The sequence below is a fragment of the Sciurus carolinensis genome, chromosome 18, assembly GCF_902686445.1.
Source record: "Sciurus carolinensis chromosome 18, mSciCar1.2, whole genome shotgun sequence".
Classification (NCBI taxonomy): Eukaryota; Metazoa; Chordata; class Mammalia; order Rodentia; family Sciuridae; genus Sciurus; species Sciurus carolinensis.
The window spans coordinates 14,145,484-14,163,188 of NC_062230.1; positions in this window are offsets into that span (position 1 = coordinate 14,145,484).

A 17,705-nucleotide genomic window follows, 5' to 3' on the forward strand; every position below is an offset into this window, starting at 1 on the left:
GGAGACCGCCGCCCTCACACGCAGACGAACGCGGTCACGTGGTGGGCGTGGCCGGTCACTCTGGCTGTGTAGTACCCCGCGGAGTGTTTTGAGACCCCACGGGTTGTAGGAAGGGTGTTAGGTATTTGCCTCTGTATCTTTTTTTGCCAGGCTGGAGGGCACCTGCTTGTTGTGTGATATTATTTATTCTAAAAAAGGACCAGGCGCTGCCCAGGGTTGGGAGCAGTTGGTGCTTATGTGGGGGCGCCAGAGTTTCTGCCTAGGAAGATGTGAATTTGGAGGTGTCCCAGGGATTGACCGCATCGCAATGTCTCACGGCTCCGCACTTTTGAAAGTGGTTAAAATGGGTCAGGACCTAGTGTGGTGGTGCATGCCGGTTATCCAAGCTGTTGGGGAGGCCGAGGTCAAAACTTAAATTCAAGGGGAGCCTCAGCAACTTAACCGAGATCCTGTCTCAAAATAAGAAGGGCTGGGCGTCTACCGCAGTGGTAAAGCGCCCCTGGGTTCACCCCCAGCACCAAAATAACAAATGAATACTGATAAATCCATACCAAATTTTATTCTTCCGATGCAGTCAGTATTCATTAGAAGAGAAACCTGCTTGTGCGGCCGGTAAAGGGGAGGAAAGAGCTTCCCTTTGCCCAGTGAGGGCCCCGTGACTTAATTCTTGAAACCACCTGACCCTCAGGCACACAGAAAGAAATGTAGACAGACTTATGATGGACACCATGCATTACAGGAAAAAGAGTGAATATGCAAACAACTAGTAGGTCTGGGAGATGATGAGCTCTCTTTAGGGAGGTGGAAGACTTGTAGGAAACTCAGGAGAGCAAGTGATGTGGGGCAGAAGACTAATAGGCCTTAGAAAAATGAGTGTAGAGTCCTCTTCCTCCTCTTCTGTGATGCTTAATCTTCCCAGGGTTGATGAAACTCCTTGGAGGGAATTTTTGTCATCCAATTCCTCTGTTCTGAGGCAGAAAGGAAGTTTTGGGACCTAAAGACCAGCATTTGTTGGCTTTAACTTGCCTTCAGCTCAAAGTGATCACCAGGCCAAAGAAGCATGTTTGGGGTCATGTTTCTTGAACTCCTCTCAGTTAAGGTCTCTGCCCTCCAGAATTGCCGCTGTGGTTGGGGAGATAGAGTAGACAGGTAAATGTCATAACTTCAGTAGGATAATTGATGAGATACATACTGTTAACTGTGATACCTGAGAGTCATGGAGCTAGTATCCCACTGAGGATCAGAGAGACCTCTCTGTGAAGCACATTCCAGCTGAGACCAAAATGCCAGTGAGGAGCCAGAAATGGAATGATTGGCTTGGGAAGATTGGCACAGAGCTGGGATAGGCTTTCTAGAAGGGGAAAAGGAAATGCAAAGGTCCTGAGGCAATAGGGGAGGAATGTGGCAAAGCTAAAAGGCCTCTCTTGGGGCACAAAGAGAGAGGGGAATAGTGGGGACTGACCTTAGAAAGAGATTGGACCAGAAACCCTAGGGCCTTGCAGAGGTGAGGTTTGCTCTCAGTGGAAGTATTAGGGAAGAGTGGTTTTTCTACACTGTTTGAATTTTTTTACACCAAGTATCAGTCCTTTCAAAATCAGCCAAAGCAAATTAAAAAATGGAAAATGAACACAAGTCAAGAGTAATGCTTTTTCATGCCTCTCTAGCTACTGTTTTATTTTCTGACCTCTGTCATGGGACCTCAGAACTTTCTTTAGAAGTCTGTCAGGTAGGCCCTAGGGTTGCTAGAGCAGCCCCTCCTAGATCTGATTTCTGGAACAAGATTCTCCCAAAAAAGTAATTTTGACAAGAAGTTCTGTGGTGCGTCTCAGACAGCTGCTGCTCCACACTTGGGTCATCATTCAAGTTGCCTTGTACCCCAGAACAGCAAGGCCCAGGCATTGAAAGCCAGTGACATTTAGTAGTACTGTCAGAACTGGGGTGGTCAGTGTTAGAAATACCTGTGTGCCACAAGGAATCAAACACTTGCTCAAAAGTAGCTTGGCAAGGCAAACTTCACTTCTGCAGGAGGGTGTGCTACCAAACCAAGTCTGGCAAGCAAGCACACTTGGGTGGGAGTCTGCCTGTTTTTATCCCTAATGCATCACTGCCCCTTGCTCTGATAGGAGGAGCTCGGCGTTACAAAAAAATTAGCTTTTTTTTTTTTTTTTTTTTTTGCGGTGCTAGGGATTGAACCCACGGCCTCCTGTTTGCGAGGCAAGCACTCTGCCAACTGAGCTATATCCCCAGCCCACAATTGGCTAATTTTAAAATGGAGTGGGGTGGGGGGGATGAAGGAATGCCTACAATTTGGTCTTACAACCCAAGTAAGGCTAAATACTATATATGTATATTTTTTAAAGACTAGTTTCTTTTTTTAGTGTTGATGGACCTTTATTTAATTTTTTTATATGTGGTGCTGAGAATTGAACTCAGTACATGCTAGGCAAGTGCTCTACCACTGAGCTACAACCCCAGCCCCTAAATACTATAGTTTGAAAATGGATCACCAGACTCCTTCTCATAGTGTTGGGACCCCCTGCAGTGTGATCAGTTCTTGTATTCATGTCCCTGTCTTCTTATACCAGTAAGAGTTAAGTCTGGCTTTTGGAATTAAACTATCTAAAGACACAACTTGTTTCTCCCCAGCAGTGGGACAATAACCTGCTACCTTTGCAATAGTGCCATAAACCTCAAGTTATTCCAAAGTTACAAGTTTGTTTAAAATACTATTGAAGCTTGGCATGGTGACACACAACTCTAATCCCAGCAGCTGAGGAGGATGGTAGTTCAAAGCCAGCCTCAGCAACTTAGGGAGATCCTAAACAATTTAGCAAGACCCTGTCTCAAAAAAAAGGCGGGGAGTTGGGCTGGGGATATAGCTCAGTTGGTTCAATCCCATGCACTGCAAAAAAAAAAAAAAAAAAAAAAAAAAAAAAAAAAAAAACAACTGGGGTAGGGGGAGTGCTGGGTATGTGACTGACCCCTGGATCCAATTCCTGGTAACCAAACCCCACCAAAAAAAAAAAAAAAAAAAAAAAAAAAAAAGGTACTATTTAGCTAGGTGACCTTGCCTGTAATCCCAGTGACTGGGGATGCTGAGGCAGAAGGATCACAAGTTAAAAGACAGCCTGAGCAGTTTAGCGAGTCCCTGTATCAAAATAAAAAATAAAAGGAACTGGGATGTAGCTCAGTGGTAAAAAGCATCCCTAGACTTAATTCCAAGTTAATTCCCAAAAATTTGTGCACCTATTTTTGGAGCTGCACTGTTCATAGTAGCCAGAAGAGGGAGCAATCCAGGTGTCCATGGAGAGATCAGTGACTACACAAAATGTGGAATTTACATACAAGGGAATATTATTCAGCCTTAAAAAGGAAGGAAATTCTGCCTATATGGTGGCACTCACCTTTATCCCATTGAGTGGGGAGACTGAGGCAGGAGGATTGCAAGTTTGAGGCTAACCTGGACAATTTAGCAAGACTGTGTCTCAAAATAAAAAATAAAAACGGCTGGGGATGTAGCTCAGTGGAAGAGTGTTTGCCTAGCATGTGTGTGGCCCTGAGTTCAATACCCAGTACCGCAAAAGAAAAAAAAAAAAAAAAACTGACACATGCTATATATATAGTTGACCTTTGAAGACATACTCAGTGAAATAATTCAGTCAGTCATAAAAGGACAAATACTGTAGGTGTCCACTTATATGAGATTCATGGGGACGGCAAGCAGAATGGTAGTGCTGGGAAGGTGGGATGGGGAGTCAGTGTTTAAGGAGGGCAGAGTCTTGATTTAAGAAGGCAAGAAAGTTCTGGAGATGGATGGTGGTGAGGACTATACAACAATGTGAATGTGCTTAATACCAATGATTTTTTTTTTTTTTTTTTGTTACAGGGGATTGAACTCAACCAGTGAGCCACATCCCCAGCCCTATTTTGTATTTTATTTAGAGACAGGGTCTCACTAAGTTGCTTAGTGCCTCACCATTACTGAGGCTGACTTTAAACTCGAAATCCTCGTGCCTCGGCCTCCCGAGCTGCTGGTATTGCAGGCATGTACCACCCTGCCTAGCAATGCCAGTGCACTTATACCATTTTTTTTTTTTTATATCAGCAATTGAACCCAGGGGCACTAAACCACTGAACCATATTACCAGTCCCTTTTTAATTTGAGACGGTCTCGCTAAGTTGCTGAGGCTGACCTCTAACTTGCTATCCTGTCTTAACCTCCCAAGTCACTGGAATTATAGGCATGGATCACCACACCCAGCTGAATTTATACCCTTAAAAGTGGTTAGGATGGCTTTTTAGATGTTTATTTTTTCTGCAGTGCTGAGATCAAACATAGGGCCTGATGCATGCTAAGCATGTGTTTTTCCACTGAATTACAACCCCCAGCCTGAGAATGGTTAATTTTATGTTGCATATCCATTACACCAATAATTTTTTAGAAAAAGAAAAAAATTATCAAAAGCAATAATTTCTGGTGTTAATTCTCTTGCTATCTCACTGGTAACTTTAAGCAGGCCACTGCACTTGAACAGGCCTTGGTGTTTTCCTGGGTGACCTGTGTGGGCTGGATGGGGCCCTTGGGTGTCAGAACTGGGATGGGGGTAGGTAGCAGAAACAGCTCACCTACAGATGGCGATCTTGGCCCAGCCTTCCCAGTTCCAGAAGTAGGAATGTTTTCAACTCTTTTTTTAATTTCTAACATCCTAGGAAGTCAAGAGCTCTCTTTCAGAGAAGCATCTTAGTAATTTCTCCAAGACGTTTTATGTGAGTGGGTCTGTCTTTAAGATCCCAGAGCACGTAGAGGAACAAAGAGGGATGAATGAATCCAAAGGGTCAAATGCCTCATGCAATCTTCTCTCCCCACCTCTAACCAAACTGCCCACCTCTGCCCTTTCCCTCCTGCCCTCAGCTCCAGCTCTGGGTTCCTTGACTTTCTCCGTGTTGATGTTCACATCTTCAAACACAGGAGTGGGTCACAGTTCAGAATCAGACAGGCCTCCTTCAAACCCCAGCTGCTCCCCCCAACATCAAAGGCTTGGGCAAGTTATTGATCTCATCTGAGCCTCAGGTTCCTCAATAATTTGAAAATAATTGAAACAAGATGGGGGGGGTCCCTAAAGGTAGGACCATTCTTCCTTGGTCCTGGCCATTTCCTTGTGTAGCTCAGCCTCAGCTGCCAGGCACTATCTGGGCACTCGGCACATTTCTGCACATTTGATCTTTGGGGCAGGCCTTTGGAGTAGGAGCTTCTGTTACTCCCTATTCTGTGGAGGGCAGCAAACCAATCACCCACTTCAGACGCTGAGTGCACTGCTCCCCTCCACACTCAGCCACTTCTTTCCTAAGAGTGACTTTCACATTGTCCTTCATGAAGAGGGGCGATAAGAATTGGAAAGTGAAGTCAGAGAGGTATCCCCAAGCAGAAGGGAAGAATGGGTGAGTTGAAGAAAAATACACTCCTACGGTGGTGGGCCAAGCACCACTAAGCACTACTGTCAGCCAATAGTGTCCGTGAAGATCAAGATTGCTAAGATTTATTGAGCACCTCTTATGAGCCAGGCACTACCTCATATACATTATAAACATCACCTCATGTCTCTTTAGCATGAAGAAAAGAGCTAAATAGTTTACACCTACATTCTGATTTTTTTTTTAAACCACTTAACCACTGAGCCACATCCCCAGTCCTTCTTAATTTTTATTTTGCAGCAGGTTCTCACTAAATTGTTTAGGGCCTTGCTAAGTTGCTGAGGCTGACTTTGAACTTTTGATCCTCCTGTGTCTCCTGAATTGCTGGGATAACAAGCATGTGCCACAGTACCTGGCTCAGATTTTTAATTTATTTTTTTGGTGCTGGAGATTGAACCCAAGGCCTTATATATGTTAAAAATATGCTCTAACCACTAAGTTACATCCCCAACCCCAAGATTTTAAAAATCAACATTTTGTAATATTTGCTTTGGGGGAGGTGGGGGGAAGTGGGAAGCCCACTTTATATCTCTAAATTCCATTTCTTCCTCTCCTCCCAAGAGAAAGCCATCAGATGCCTATAGATAATATGTTCCTTGGTTTTTGTTTTTTGTTGTTGTTGTTGATATTGTTTTTGGTACCAGGTATTGATTAAACCCAGAGACACTCAACCACTGAGCTACATCCCCAGCCCTTTTTAATTTTTTTCTGAGACAGGGTCTTGCTGATTTGCTGAAGGCCTCGATAAATTGCTGAGGCTGGCTTTGAACTTTCGATCCTCCTGCTTCAGCCCTCCAAGCCACTGGGATTACAGGCATGTGCCACTGCACCTGGCTTGTTTGGTGTTTTTAAGATCTTTATTGCTTTATAGAAGTGTCACAGGAAACAGAAACTGAAGCTCCAAATTTTGGTTCTTGTGTTCCAACAAAACAAAATTTAGGGACTGGGTTTGTAGCTCAGTGGTAGAGCACTTGCCTAGCATGTTGAAGGCAGTGGGTTTGATCCTCAGCACCACATACAAATAAATAAAAGTATTGTGTTCATCCACAACTAAAATAAATTTTTTTGAAGAAAATTTAAAGTCAGACACCAAAAGCTATGCAAGAGAACTTTATTATAAGTAAAGGAAGACTCAAGCAGAGATCACTCTCAAGAGACAGTGAGTTGTCTCTGAGTAGAGAAGACAGAGGAAACAGTGCCATCTCCAAATTGGTTGCTGTTTTACGGTTGCCTTGGGAACTGGGGTTCACCTTCTGCACTCCTTGCCAATCAGGTGTTTAACTCTTCCTTCACATGGAGCAGTGGAATTTTTTACCTTTTTCCAGCTCTGGAAATGTCACAGTGGCCACCTTATTCAGGGGGGCTTAATCTGCAAGTCATTCCTATGTTAATGTGGGTATTGGGGTCAGTGGCCAGAGAGAATTTGCCTTAGTGCACCTGTGTAACTGAGAAACCCCTCTTCTGAGATAATTGAGAAAACTTTGGTCATAAATCCTAGCTTTGTGATGACCCCAGTAGGCCTGTTAAGAGTCAGTCCTCTTAATCTTTCTTTCTTGACATAGGTCTTGAATGGTTCCCTCTGATTCTATTAATTAATTAAAGCATCTATAACGTCAGGGATCTGGAAAGCTGGGCTCTCTGAGGTGTGTTCACTCTCAAGGTTTGTGCATCCGGTGTTTTTCTATAAAGTATTTGGTACGAGTTATTTACTCATTTGCCTTGAAAGGAAGTTGAAGAAAACTTCAAAAGTAACTTAATGAAAACCTGTGACCTTGCCATGCTATTGGTGTGCATTTCTCTGCTCATTACTAACTACTACCTAACAGAAGTTTCCCATCCAGTTCTGAGAAATAATACACTTTGTCCAGTTTTGCTTCATCATGCAAAAACTATAGTATACCACAACCAGCATGTTGACAGGATACAATCCACCATTTTGCTCAGGTTCCCTCCGTTTTCCTTGTCCTCATTTGGATCGTGTTATGTCTTTAAATGGACACAGTGTGGTATACACATCCTTCTGCAGTTTTCTTTTTCACCCAAAATTACATTTTCAAGAAATATCCATCCAGAGTTGGGCATGGTGGCCTATACCTGTATTCCCAGATACTCAGGAGACCGAGGCAGGAGGATTGAAAATGCCAGCCTGGGCAATTAAGCTTTGAAACCCTATCTCAAAATAAAAAGGACTAGGGATGTAGCAGTTGCCTAGCCTAGGCCCTGGGTTCAATCTGCAGTACTGCCAAAAAAGAACAAGAAAAATATTCAAGGGACCCGGAGTGTAGCTTGGTGGTGGAATTCTTGCTCAGCATGCATCATGCCCTGGGTTCCATCCCCAGCACTGCAAAAACAGAAGGAAAGAAAAGATCCACGCATCCTGGTACATGCTGTTCTAGTTTATACATTGTATGAATAAGCCACAATTTATTATTCATTTTGCATTGCCATAAAAATGGGGGGGGTTTGGTGTTATAAATAGTAGTACAGTGAAAAGCCTTGTTTGTCTCTATGAGCTATAGTTTAGAGAACATGACTAGAAATGGAATTTCTGGGTCATAAAATATCTTCATTCCAATTTATTAGACATTAATAAATTGTTCTGCAAAGTGTCTGCACTGATTTGTACTCCCTCCAGCAGTGTCAGAATATTCCTGTTTCTCCTTATCTTCTGTGCCTAATAGTTGTTTGAATTTGCATCTCTCTGATGTAAGTTGATGTCCAATGTAAGCAGAAAATGAAATTAATAAAAACATCTGTAATGTCCAAGAGAGCTGGAAAACCAGGCTCTGAGGTGTGCTGTCATGCCACGGAGTCGGCAGTGATGAGGACACTGTCCCACTGCAGAGTGCTGGTGTCTCTGGTACAGACCCTGGATGCTGGTAAGACTGCCCGTTAGACACTGAGCTTCAGCCACACCAAAGGCCCCTGTGTCTTCAAGGTGAGCCTGGGTGAGTAGGAAGACTCTCCCTCCAACCAAGGGACCTCCTCAAATAGCTGCTCAATGGTCAAAAAATAACAACAAGTATTTTTCTTCCTAATCTCAGTGTTAGTGAGTTTATTGGCCACTCAAATTTCCTTTTCAGTGAATTATCTGTACACATCCTTTACTTCTTTTGGGTGGTTCACCTTTTTCATATTGAAATGTACATATTCTTTATAAATCTGGCTTCTACTTTTCAAATTTATCATATGTGTAAGAAATATATTCTCCCAGTGTGGGCTGATTTCACTTTATTCATGGTGTCTATCACAATTGTGTCATGATGTATTAGCAAACTATCAATACTTATAAGTATCATTATTTTTCTTTATTATTTGCATGCTGCATGCCTCCCTGTTTCAAGCATATGGCTAGATGGATTATTTGGACCCCTTCTTATGCAGAAAACAATCAAAATGCTGGAAAAATGTAAACATTAAAATCAACGAAGGACTGAGCATGATGGCATATACTTGTAATCCCAGCAACTTGGGAGGCTGAGGCAGAGGATCACAAATTCAAGGCCAGTTTTGGCAACTTAGAAAGACCCTGTGTGAAAGTAAAAATAAATAAATAAATAGGGTTGCATGCTCAATCCCCAGTGCCAAAAGGAAGGAAGGGAGAAAAAAAAAATCAGTGAACAGCTGTCAAGATGATAAAGTATTACTAGTCTAAAATCTAAGAGATGGGGCTGCGAGTGTAGCTTAGTGGTAGAGCACTTGCTTAGCTTCCGTGATGCCCTGGGTTTGATCTTCAACATCACAAAAATACAAACATACATAAAATCTAAGGAAAATAAGCATTTGCCAGGCAAGGTGAACGTAAGTTTAAATTTCAAAGTTAAGAAATGAATGGGGGGATTTCAAGACGGCGGACTAGAGGGCGGCTGCATTTCACGTTGCTCCAGGACGCAAGATTCAAAAGAGGAGATAGTGAGAGACTTGGGACCAACTCAAAGCCGCCGGGTGAGTCTCTCCCGTTGGGGAGGCGTCCCGGATGGGGCAGTAGCCCCGAATGCAGGGAACTTTGTGAAGTAGAGTTGCCCGGCGAGACCCCCCTCCCCCCACTGGAGCGGTAAACACGGACAACTGGGATCATTGTAGAGGAGGCGGCTCAGCACAGCGCTTGGACTCGGAGCAACCACTGGGGCTCCGGGCAGCTGCCTGAGGAGGAGCTGCGTGGCGAGCTGTTTGAACAGGTTGCCCGGAGGAAGAGGAGGAGCGCTGCAGGTCGCTTGGTCTAGGAGTGATGCATCAGAGCCACAGGCGGTTGCCAGAGGAGGAGCTGCGTGGCGAGCTGTTTGAACTCAGAACGACTGCTCCTGAACACCGGTGGCCTGCCTGGAGGAGGAGCGCGGTGGGTCGCTTGACCTAAGAGTGACTGCATCAGAGCTACAGGCGGTTGCCAGAGGAGGAGGCGAGTGGTGAGTTGATTGGACTAAAAGCGACCGCTCCTGAACACCGGTGGCCTGCCTGGAGGAGGAGCGTGGTGGGTCACTTGGTCTCGGAGCCACCGCTCCTGAACACCCGGGGGGCTTCCCCGAGGAGGAGGGGGAACAGGGCGGGTCACTTGGACTTGGAGTGACTGCCTAGGGCTACGGGCGGTTGGCGGGAGGAGGAGATGCGAAGTGAGTTGCTTGGACTCCTAGTGACTGGTCAGAAACCCGGTCGCTGTCCGGAGGAGGAGGTGTGTGGTGGGTCTCTGGGTCTCGGAGCTATTGTACGGGGCTCCAGTTGGCGGCTCAGAGGAGGGACTGCATAGCCAGGCGATTAGGTGCAGAGCAGGATCCCAGGAGCTAGGTGGCTTCTTGCTGGAAGAGCCGCACAGAGACACGCCTAGGGGCGGAGCGGAGTTCCAGGGCTGCGGGCAGATTCTCTGGGAGAGGCAGCCTAAGGAGACTCGCCTGCGGAGGGTGAGGCTCCCAGGCCCAGGGCGTAGGTCCGGGCCCCTGGGAACATTGCAGAGGAAGACAGCCCAGCCCAGGTGGTAGTTGTAGATTGAGGGGAACCTCTAGGAGGGCAACTGACCAGCGAGACGTCCCCACCGAGTGAGTCTTCCCTGCTGGGGGAGGTTTTCCCACAGGGACGGTAAAACCAGAGACACAGGCACAAACAGGCCTTGCCTCAGCCCGCAGCCTAGTTCCCCATTGGATGACCATTGGTCAACAAGTGGAGGCACCTCTGCCCACTAGCAGGGAATATACGCCACCTGAGGGTCACCACCCCTAGAGAGGCAGCTTCTTCGTGGAGCTCCGCATAATCAACTTCCTCCAAGACTTCAGGCTACTGAAGGATAAGAGGGGATATACTAGCAATCTTCAGGGACATTATAAGTCGATAGAGGAAATCTGCAATATCTTAATGACCTACTGATTCCTGAACAATATGAGAAAACAAGGGAAGAAAATGCCCCAAACAAATCTAGATGTTACATCAATAAAATCCAACGACAGCATGGCAGAAGAAATGACAGAAAGGGAGTTCAGAATGTACATAATTAAAATGATTAGGGAAGCAAACGATGAGATGAAAGAGCAAATGCAGGCATTGAATGATCGCACCAATCAACAGTTAACAGAGCAAATTCAGGAAGCAAAAGATCATTTCAATAAAGAGTTAGAGATATTGAAAAAAAACCAAACAGAAATCCTTGAAATGAAGGAAACAATAAACCAAATTAAGAACTCCATAGAAAGCATAACCAATAGGATAGAACACCTGGAAGACAGAACTTCAGATATTGAAGACAAAATATTTAACCTTGAAAACAAAGTTGAACAAACAGAGAAGATGGTAAGAAATCATGAACAGAATCTCCAAGAACTATGGGATATCATGAAAAGGCCAAATTTGAGAATTATTGGGATTGAGGAAGGCTTAGAGAAACAAACCAAAGGAATGAACAATCTATTCAATGAAATAATATCAGAAAATTTCCCAAATCTGAAGAATGAAATGGAAAATCAAGTCCAAGAGGCTTATAGGACTCCAAATACACAAAATTACAACAGACCCACACCAAGGCACATTATAATGAAAATACCGAACATACAAAATAAAGACAGAATTTTAAAGGCTGTGAGAGAAAAGATCCAAATTACATTCAGGGGGAAACCAATATGGATATCAGCAGATTTTTCAATCCAGACCCTAAAAGCTAGAAGGGCCTGGAACAATATTTTTCAAGCTCTGAAAGAAAATGGATGCCAACCAAGAATCTTATACCCAGCAAAACTTACCTTCAAATTTGACGATGAAATAAAATCATTCCATGATAAACAAAAGCTAAAAGAATTTACAAAAAGAAAGCCAGCATTACAGAACATTCTCAGCAAAATATTTCATGAGGAAGAGATAAAAAACAAAGAAGCAAATCAGCAAAGGGAGGAATTATCCTAAAGGAACTGTCAAATAAAGGAGGAACCAAGATGTGTCAAAAATTTTAAATATGAACCAAATGACCGGGAATACAAATCATATCTCAATAATAACCCTGAATGTTAATGGCCTGAAATCATCAATCAAAAGACATAGACTGGCAGATTGGATTAAAAAGAAAGATCCAACAATATGTTGCCTGCAAGAGACTCACCTCATAGAAAGAGATACCCATAGACTAAAGGTGAAAGGATGGGGAAAAACATACCATGCACATGGATTCAGCAAAAAAGCTGGAGTATCCATCCTCATTTCAGATAATGTGGACTTCAAGCCAATGTTAGTCAGAAGGGATAAAGAAAGACATTTCATACTGCTTAAGGGAAGCATAAATCAGCAAGATATAACAATCATAAACATCTATGCCCCAAACAGTGGCTCATCCATGTATGTTAAACAAATCCTTCTCAATTTTAGAAACCAAATAGACCATAACACAATAATACTAGGTGATTTTAACACGCCTCTCTCACCACTGGACAGATCTTCCAAACAAAAATTGAGCAAAGAAACCATAGATCTCAATAACACAATCAATAATTTAGACTTAACAGACATTTATAGAATATACCATCCAACCAAGAGCGAATACACTTTCTTCTCAGCAGCACATGGATCCTTCTCTAAAATAGACCATATATTATGCCACAAAGCTAATGTGAGCAAATACAAGAAGATAGAGACACTACCTTGTATTCTATCAGATCATAATGGATTGAAGTTAGAAATAAATGAAAGAGTAAAAAACAGAAACTACTCCAACACCTGGAGATTAAACAATATGCTATTATATGATGAATGGATAACAGAAGATATTAGGAAGGAAATTAAAAAATTCTTAGAGGTAAACGAGAACAAAGAAACATATCAAAATCTCTGGGACACTATGAAAGCAGTACTTAGAGGAAGATTTATTTCATGGAGTGCATTTAATAAAAGAAGTAAAACTCAAAAAATAAACGACCTAACACTACAGCTCAAAGCCCTAGAAAAAGAAGAACAGACCAACACCAAAAGTAGTAGAAGACAGGAAATAGTTAAACTGAGAGCTGAAATCAACGAAATTGAAACAAAAGAAACAATACAAAAAATTGACAAAATAAATAGTTGGTTCTTCGAAAAAATAAACAAAATTGATAAACCTTTAGCCACACTAACAAAGAGAAGACGAGAGAAAACCCAAATCACTAAAATTCGGAATGAACAAGGAAATATCACAACAGACATGACTGAAATACAAAACATAATTAGAAGCTATTTTGAAAATCTATACTCCAACAAAATAGAAAATTTTGAAGACATCAACAGGTTTCTAGAGACATATGAATTGCCTAAACTGAACGAGGAGGACATACACAATTTAAATAGACCAATTTCAAGTAATGAAATAGAAGAAGTCATCAATAGCCTACCAACAAAGAAAAGTCCAGGACCAGATGGGTTCTCAGCCGAGTTCTACAAAACCTTTAAAGAAGAGCTCATTCCAATACTTCTCAAAGTATTCCATAAAATAGAAGAGGAGGGAACCCTCCCAAACTCATTCTATGAAGCCAATATTACCCTGATTCCTAAACCAGACAGAGACACATCAAGGAAAGAAAATTTCAGACCAATATCCTTAATGAACATCGACGCAAAAATTCTCAACAAAATTTTAGCAAATCACATACAAAAACATATTAAAAAGATAGTGCACCATGATCAAGTGGGTTTCATCCCAGGGATGCAAGGTTGGTTCAACATCAGGAAATCAATAAATGTCATTCACCATATCAATAGACTTAAAGTCAAGAATCACATGATTATTTCGATAGATGCAGAAAAAGCATTTGATAAAATACAGCACCCCTTCATGCTCAAAACACTAGAAAAAATAGGGATAGTGGGAACATTCCTTAACATTGTAAAGGCCATCTACACTAAGCCCATGGCTAATATCATTCTAAATGGTGAAAAACTGAAAGCATTCCCTCTAAAAACTGGAACAAGGCAGGGATGCCCTCTTTCACCACTTCTATTCAATATCATCCTTGAAACTCTAGCCAGAGCAATTAGACCAAAGAAATTAAAGGGATACGAATAGGAAAAGAAGAACTCAAACTATCCCTATTTGCTGATGATATGATTGTATACTTAGAGGAACCAGGAAATTCCACCAGAAAACTTTTAGATCTCATAAGTGAATTCAGTAAAGTAGCGGGATATAAGATCAATGCACATAAACCTAAGGCATTTTTATACATAAGCGATGAATCTTCAGAAAGAGAAATCAGGAAAACTACCCCATTCACGATAGCTTCGAAGAAAATAAAATATTTGGGAATCAATCTCACAAAAGAGGTGAAAGACCTCTACAATGAGAACTACAGAACACTAAAGAAAGAAATTAAAGAAAACTTCAGAAGATGGAAAGATCTCCCATGTTCTTGGATAGGAAGAATTAATATTGTCAAAATGTCCATACTACCAAAAGTGCTATACAGATTCAATGCAATTCCAATTAAAATCCCAATGATGTACCTTACAGAAATAGAGCAAGAAATTATGAAATTCATCTGGAAGAATAAAAAACCCAGAATAGCTAAAGCAATCCTCAGTAGAAAGAACGAAGCAGGAGGTATCGCAATACCAGATCTTCAACTATACTACAAAGCAATAGTAATAAAAACGGCATGGTATTGGTACCAAAATAGAAAGGTGGATCAATGGTACAGAATAGAGGACACGGACACAAACCCAAATAAATACAATTTTCTCATACTAGACAAAGGGGCCAAAAATATGCAATGGAGAAAAGATAGCCTCTTCAACAAATGGTGCTGGGAGAATTGGAAATCCATATGCAACAGAATGAAACTAAACCCATATCTCTCACCATACACGAAACTAAACTCAAAATGGATTAAGGATCTCGGAATCAGACCAGAGACCTTGCATCTTATAGAAGAAAAATTAGGTCCAGAGCTTCAACATGTCGGCTTAGGACCAGACTTCCTCAACAGGACTCCCATAGCACAAGAAATAAAAGCAAGAATTAATAACTGGGATAGATTCAAACTAAAAAGTTTTCTCTCAGCAAAGGAAACTATCAGCAATGCGAAGAAAGAGCCTACAGAGTGGGAGAAAATCTTTGCCAATCATACTTCAGATAGAGCACTAATCTCCAGAATCTATAAAGAACTCAAAAAACTCTACACCAAGAATGCAAATAATCCAATCGACAAATGGGCTAAGGAAATGAATAGACACTTCACAGAAGAAGATCTACAAGCAATCAACAAACATATGGAAAAATGTTCAACATCTAGTAATAAGAGAAATGCAAATCAAAACCACCCTAAGATTCCATCTCACCCCAATTAGAATGGCGATTATCAAGAATACATGCAACAACAGGTGTTGGCGAGGATGGGGGGGAAAGGTACACTCATACATTGCTGGTGGAGCTGCAAATTAGTGCAGTCACTCTGGAAAGCAGTATGGAGACTCCTTAGAAAACTTGGAATGGAACCACCATTTGACCCAGCTATCGCACTCCTTGGCCTATACCCAAAGGACTTAAAATCAGCATATTACAGAGATACAGCCACATCAATGTTCATAGCTGCTCAGTTCACAATAGCCAGATTGTGGAACCAACCTAGATGTCCTTCAATTGATGAATGGATAAAGAAACTGTGGTATATATATACAATGGAATATTACTCAGCCATAAAGAATGATAAAATTATGGCATTTGCAGGCAAATGGATGAAACTGGAGAATATCATGCTAAGTGAGATAAGCCAATCTCAAAAAACCAAAGGAAGAATGATATCGCTAATAAGTGGATGATGACACATAATGGGGGGTGAGAGGGGTTAGTGTTGGGGTTGGAGTTGGGTTTAGGGAGGGGGCAGGAATGGAGGAAGGAAGGACTGTATAGAGGGAGGGGAGGGGTGGGAGGGGTGGGGGGGAAGGGAAAAAATGGCAGAATGAATCAAACAACATTACCCTATGTAAATTTATGATTACACAAATGGTATAACTTTACGCCATGTACAGACAGAGAAAGAACATGTATCCCATTTGTTTACAATAATAAAAAAAAAAGAAATGAATGGGGCTGGGGTTGTGGCTCAGTGGTAGAGCACTTGTGTAGCATGTGTGAGGCAGTGGGTTCAATTCTCAGCACCACATAAAAATAAATGAATAAAGTAAAGGTCTATCAACATCTAAAAAATATTTTTAAAAAAAGAAATGAAAATCACCTAACTTGCAAAAGGATATGCCATATAAACATTAGTCATTCACCCTCTCAATAGTTAACGCCAGTGTTTCTAGGTGTCACTGTATTTGAAGCCAGAGGTGTTTGTACCTAGTTTAGTTACCTTGGGTAAGGACAGTCACCCCAGCAAAATTTAGGAAAGTTTGAGAAGGGTGATGTGAAAGGAAGGGAGAAAAAGAGAACCTACTTTCCCATTACAAGTTTTAGAAATTTTTTCACCTATTAGGGTCTCACCGGTTTGAGGATTGCTCCCAAAGCTCACACATTTATCCTGGGAATCTCCCAGTGACCTTCACAGCAGCGTGAGTCAAAACCAGAGAACACCCACGCGTCCACCAGCAGGAGACTGGATGCATCAAACTGACGTATAATGATAAAACATAAAACAGATGATATGGATGATAAAATAAGAACATCTCACATGTCTAATCTAACAGTTGCAGAAAAAAGAGGAAGAATGAAGAAGAGGCAATATTTGAAGAACTTTCGACTGAGAATTTTGTAGAATTGACTTTAAAAAGTCACAAATTCAATAAGATTAATAATCCTAAGTAGAAAAAGGAAATATAAATTGCTACTTTCTAAATATATATTAATTGTCTTTCACCTGAAACAACCTGGTGAAATTGAAGAACACCAGCGTCAGAGAGCGTGTTCTCTGTGTGTGTGTGGAGGGGCACTGGTACAGAACCCAGGGGTGCTGAAATCTGAGCTTCATCGAAGCACTTTTTACTTTTTTTGTTTTGAGATAGGGTCTCACAAAGTTTCTGAGACTGGCCTTGAACTTTTGATCTTCCTTCCTCAGTCCCCTGAGTCTCTGGGATTATAGGTGTGTACAACCACACCCAACCAGGGAGTATCCTAAAAGCCACCAGAGGAACAAGGGCAATTATTTCAAAGAAGCAATTTAGAATGACAGCTGGGTGCGGTGGCCCATGCCTGTAATCCCAGCGGTTGGGGAGGCTTAGATAGGAGGATTGCATTAAAGTCAGCCTCAGCAATGGCAAGGTGCTGAACAACTCAGTCAGACCCTGTCTCTAAATAAAAGGCAAGATAGGATTGTGGATGTGGCTCAGTGGTCAAGTGCCCCTGAGTACCAAAAAAAAAAAAAAAAAAAAGACAGGTGGCATTAACTGCTCAATAGCCACAGTACAGGAATGATATCTTTAATAAAGGGAAAGGAAAACTGCCAGCTAGAATTCTATACCCAGCCAAAGACTCTTTCGGGAATGAGGGTGAGATAAAAATATTCTCAGAAAATCAAAAAGCATGGTGATAGCCATGGGCAAAACCTGACTAATGGAGATTCTAAAAGATGAATATATTTTATTTACAAATTAAGCAATTCCAGGTAGATAGTCTAAAATGAAGAAAGAAATTTTGAATGCGGAAAGTAATAAATAGGTAGAAAAGTCTGAAATCAGCTACATAAATTAAAAATCTCTTATGATTTTTTTCAAGATGTAAATAGCTGAACATGGTAATCCCAGTAATTTGGGAGGTGGAAACGGGAAAATCACAAATTTGAAACCAGCCTTAGCAATTTAGC